The 6,000-nt window shown below is 35.9% G+C and overlaps 1 pseudogene; it reads right to left on the bottom strand.

Moving 5' to 3' along the window:
- Positions 1 to 1,233: 1,233 nt before the first annotated feature.
- On the bottom strand, positions 1,234 to 2,698 carry LOC132063011 (protein disulfide isomerase-like 2-3; annotated as a pseudogene).
- Positions 2,699 to 6,000: the final 3,302 nt, after the last annotated feature.

Below are 6,000 nucleotides of genomic sequence, written 5' to 3'. Positions count from 1 at the left end.
TAATTAACCATTCTTCACATCAACTTTCTTATATTTGGGAAAATCATAGAAAGAAATAACTTTTATTTATTGGGAAATAGTAGAGATTCACATAGAGGTTAAGTGCATTTATATAACCATCCATTAGAAGTATATCAAGAGCAATACCTATGATCATACACTTTATCTGACAGGGACACAACCTTGGTTTCTTTTACCATGTATTACAATCCAAAGCAATTAATTAGCAATTAGTCATAAACAACCAACTTTCTACAAATTCGCCGGAGTAAGACATTAGACCTAAATAAAACATCTACGATTTTAGTAAACTTTTCACACCATATTCCCTATGAGATTCGACCCCAACCTTGTTGGGTTACTATATTTGACATCGTCCTCTTTACGCTATTAAACGGTGTAATTTGAGCGATCACTCCTCATATACATGGTATATGTAAAATAATTCTAATTTGAGAAACTTTCCTCATTGAGGTCAAATTATTAACTTACCTAGATCCGAACTAGCCTTAACCTTCGCGAAACATTTTTCCTCGCTCAATTCCACCACACGAGCTCGATCTATTCAAAAGAATACTCAACAGTTAAACAGATTCATTAAACCTTATTCCATATTGTTAAATTGGTCAAAGTCCAAGTCAACCTCGAGCTCACATGATCAAACCCCAAGATAGTTACATTCTCAAGTTACCCATAATCCCGCAAATTCAAATCTACAATTAGATTTCCAATTTGAGTACATTTTGATGTCCAAATCCCCAATTTAGTATTTCTAGGGATTAGACCCAAAATTCCTAATTTCTACATTTGCTTCCATGATTTAGATTTCAAATCTAAAATAAAAATATTATAATCATCATCGATAAGTGTGGAATCATTACATTGAAGTTAGGTGACAAATCCAAGTTGAAATTCCTTCAACTCATAACTTAGTTTGTCCAAAAATGACGTTAGAACGTCAAAAGTTTTAAAATAGGCCTTTTATACTATAAGTGACCTATGTAATTGTGGTGGCTAGCCCACAATTTCTTTCTTACAAAAGCGGCCAGTGGCTCGCAGATGCAACATATTCCCTTTCATAATTGCAATGGATGGCCTGCAATTGCAATTTCTTAAATGCAATTCGATGGCCACAATTTGTAACGATTCGCACGTTGCAATCTCCATGAAAGGTTAAAGGAAAGAAAAAAAGGAAAGAGAAAAGGAAATAATAAGATAAAATTCAGATTTTCATTCAACATCCTCTACAATTACCTTTGTTACTGAAATATAAAGACAACTAACTTACTAAAGAAGTCTATTATCAATTCTAGAACCTAAGGGACTATTATGCAATTTAATTGAAATTTCTAACAATACCAAAACGTGACATTCCATCCTCCTTTAAATCAACCTTGTCCTCAAGGTTGGACATTAATAATATGGGATTGGAGGTTGATCAAACCACTTCAGATCAAAGATGAAAATGTTATTTTCACCATCCTTCATCTCCAGTGCATTTATTGTAGATGTAACAACACTATTGCTGAAGTTTGCAAATGAACTGAAGATGTCTACTCCATGATTTAACTCCTGTAGCTTTCGAAAAAAAGTTGTTGCCCTGTTTTTTACCCAAATCACTCTTCAAGGAAATTATATGCCTAGTGAATTCCAACAGCTCCATTTTACATTTGACAAAGTAAGCACTTAGCGAAGCTATCATTGCAGAATATCTATAAACACCAAAGCCGACGTGCTTTTCAAGATCTTCTTGCTTACCAAAGGGCCTTCCAAGCTATAGCATAGCTGTAGGAAATTCTCTTAAGCTTTACCAAAGCAGACAACATCTCTAAGAATTTGTTCCTTACTTCTGCCTTGAAATCTAACATATCTAGTAGGAAGGAAACAAAACAATGTGCAATGAGAATTACACTTCCCTTCTATGACAACTGGGTTAGTCGACTCAATGATCTTAGGAGGTGTAACATTTGTTTCCTGCTTCTCTAATGAAAAGGACTCAATGGGTGAAGCTGTACTTGCACCTTCATATGGGAGGAGGTTGTCCTTGCTAGTGCCAAATACCAAAATTGTGGAGAAATTTTGAACATCGTACCCGCTCACCAAAGACTTCTCTGCATCACAATCTACATGGCCTTGCTTCACCTTAATTACCCTAAAGGTCTTTGGTAGTTTTCTTCCATGCAGGAGCAAGCTTGTTGCGGTACCCACACCAAAGAATGAAAAGCTCCACTATCCATATATTTTTGCTCTTAAGCACCTTCCCGACAAAAATTGGCAAATTCAACTTTATTAATACACTAGGCCCAGGACTCTCAAAAGAATTTTCTGCTGCTTTTCCATGTACTCGCTCCTTCAACAATGCCTTGATCTGTTGCAATGTGAATTCGATAATTGATTTTGCATCACGTGCCCCTTGATAAGTAGTTGGAGGTATTCCAAGAGCGAATACCTTCTCAACAATGTGATAAGTCAAGTTCATCATCTTAACACCAAAGAGACTATCCATTTGGTCCATGAAATCAATAGCTACTATCTTATGGTCATCCCCACTACTCAACATGTGGAAAAATGTATACGAGTATGATTGTTCATTATCCCATAGGAACTGATCTATCTTTTGCACCCTCGCAAACCAGTTAAGATTTGATATGTCATTCCAAGATGTATCAAATTCAAAGCATAAAGGGTTAAAATGCATAACCTTTTTACAATGGACAAGAACTCATTTCTTCTTCATTGCTCGAGTGATATCATTATCAACAGTCTTTTCATAATTCTTACTAAAGCTAGCAATTCTACTCCGAAACTAGCCCTCATCATCTACCCCAACAACCAAGTTTCTTTCAATATAGATCAAAATGTTCTTACCAACTTCAATAGTGACAGTACATTGATATTTTGAAGGAGCATCAGGGAATTCTTCATTAGCAGATGTATATTCCTCCTCATTCCTTTTTAGCTGGCTTTTCCCCCTTGTCGTTGCCTAACACTTAGCAAACAATCTCACAAATGAAACATCTTCCTCAAAGCTGCCACTTGTATATCCCTGGTAGGTGTAAATGTGATTCCAATGGAAGTAAGTATGGATAAGAATTTCAATGTTGTCTATGAAACGAGCATAATAATTTTTATCAATCAGCAGTGGTTCAATGACGACATAAATGGCGTGTTCAATGATGACATAAATGTCGTGTACATATGGGAGAAATGAAATTTCTCCTCTGTCTCATTCTTCTTGAGCTTGACCCTAGCTACAACTTCTTTTAGACTCACCACACTATCATTGAAGCTCTAGCAAGCAATTACCAAAAGTTGTTCAGTTTCGTTCGATCCTTCTCGTAAGGCTTGCTCAATCGCAGTATGGAATTCACTTTGTAATTGAGATAACTTGGGTTCAACGAACACAAAATTCTCACAATTGAGTTCACTTTGAGCTTTCATAAAAACACCATCAATCACTGTCATTATAGTAGCAGAAAATCCCACTTTATCTCTGTAACATTTATGAACTACCTAATCTTTCTTGCAATTAGAAAATACGAGGGATGTATTTTGTAACTCCGGATTATCAACAACCAATATTGGCATGGAGACTGGTAAATCAGTTTCAACCTTATAAGGACATTTTTCGAACATATGGCTTACAGTGTTTTCTGAAAGTTCACCATCTTCAAGCTCCAGAGGCTCATCTTCTTCACTATCATCCTATTGCAAATTGGTCACATTGATTCCATACATTAGAAGAATTTGGTCGAGCATTTCATATTCGGTTGTGGACTTTTCGTAAGCTTTTACGACATCGCTCTGTAATGGTGTTCCATCATCAATAATAGGGCAGATAGGTCCTAGTGAACCCATCAAGGAGGGAACATTAAGTTCACTGGTGTAATTAATAGTGATATAAAAAATTATCGTGTTCTCCAATTATTCACTACAGTTGAGCAAGTTGTTCTTATAGACCAGCTGGACTCCATAGTTTTCTGAAGCTTTAGCATCTTCAACTTCGATTTCGATATGTGCTTCTCCATCAAACATTGACTGCTTTTCATATGGCATTTCAGCATTATCCTTCTCAGGAATTTTGTCAAACACCTGGTCTACAATATGAAGAGCAGCAATTGCACCTTCTATCTCCATTTCTCTTTGGTCCTCTATTTATCCAGGTTTGACCATTGCTAAGATGGATGGCTTGCTTCTTCTAACTCGTTGACGTTGGCATAACCAACTTCGTCTGAAGCAAGTCCATCATTCAGAACGTTTCATTCAAAGAAGAGCTCTTCATTTTTTTGAAGACTTTTATCAAACACTTCTTGTTCATCATTTTTCAAATTTTTCTCATTACTTCCTTCAATTTCTAGAGGTGAATACTCATTATCAGCAGTTAGTTTCGAAGTATCGTAGTCAGGAATGCTATTCCGAGTGATGGGTGTGGATTCACAGTCAGCTACGTCACCAGTTGTAAGAAAATTTTCAGCAAACACCATGTCCGCATTTCAGGAGTTGTTTGAATCTACACCTTCAATTTTCATAGTTGCTTCTTGGACCCAGTTCTCCGGGGTCCTAGCACCTGAATCAGATTCAACAATTGCAAAGGTGGACTGGTTGGGTTTCTCCAGTTCGTCAACCTTGTCAAAGTAGAAGAAATGATTTTCAATAATGTCAGTGTTGTTAACCGTTTGCTGCTTTTCTTTGGATTCCCTTGGTGCTATCATCTTGTCTAGTATCCGACGCTGTTCTCGCAACAATCTGAAGGCCTCAGAGAGAAAGTTTGTGGTAGACGGAGCTCGGATGTAACCGTCACTGAACTCAACACAATTAATAACGCCATTCAAATAGTGATAGGCATATGAATATGGCTCATTATTGCTAAATCCAAAATCAGTCATTGCAGCAGATTGCAAGCCGAGAATCGTTGGCTCTGATACCATTTGTAACGATTCGCACGTTGGAATCACCGTGAAAGGATAAAGGAAAGAAAATAAGGAAAGAGAAAAGGAAATAATAAGATAAAATTAAGATTTTCATTCAACATCCTCTACAACTACCTTTGTTACTGAAATATAAAGACAACTAACTTACTAAAGAAGTCTATCATCAATTCTAGAACCTAAGGGACTATTATGCAAATAATTAAATTTCTAACAATACCAAAACGTGACACAATTGCGATGCACCAGCACCCACTGTCATGTGAGAATTCAGTGTAAAAATATGCCAAAACACCCTCTTGAGTCTCAACCCGAGCCATGCCAATAGATCTCAAAATATAAAAACAACCTATTCAAGGCGCTCAAACTCAAAACTAGGGATAGAGTTGTTACAATTAGAAGGATGAATATCAAATTTGTAGTCATTTGAAATAATTGTGAAGCAAAAATGTGGTGCTGAAATTTCTGCAACAAGTTATTATAATCGTCAAGAAATTATTTGAAAAGATTCTAGTGTTTCGTCAAGATTTATGGTAAAAATCCTAACAATCACTATAACTTATTGTAAAGGCACGTCTTATGACTGAAGTTCTGACAATTCGCAGGCATTTGTGGCAACAATCTTTAAAATTACCAGAACTTACTGTTAAGAAAAATCTTGCCCAATATCAAATAAAAAGCCCGGGAGATCTGCCAGAAGTTTGCTCCAGAGTCTATTGAAACAATTATTTTCGCACCATATTTTACCGAGGCTAAAGTTTAAATGGTGGCACCCGAAAATCCTATTTGTGCAAATCACCCATAAAATTGTGTGCACAAGAATTTTGAAACTTATGATTTTAAGTATATCATTACATTTGTGTAGTTATAAAAGTTCCTTATTAAAAGTATTAAATTTAAAAGAAATTATTGCTCTTTAAACAGATTAAAAAAAAAAAAAAAAAAAGAGAAATAAGTTCGGATAAATTGAAACTAATGGATTACTTGTTATGCAAATCATCAAAGTTGGGAAAGAGTCATAAGGTGGTTTGGTCCATGATGAAGCACATGTTTTCAAGATTCTAATTCTGTT

Source organism: Lycium ferocissimum, chromosome 7 (genome assembly GCF_029784015.1).
Source record: "Lycium ferocissimum isolate CSIRO_LF1 chromosome 7, AGI_CSIRO_Lferr_CH_V1, whole genome shotgun sequence".
NCBI lineage: Eukaryota > Viridiplantae > Streptophyta > Magnoliopsida > Solanales > Solanaceae > Lycium > Lycium ferocissimum.
Note: the sequence above shows the minus strand (reverse complement) of the source record. Positions and strands in the feature narration are given on the sequence as shown.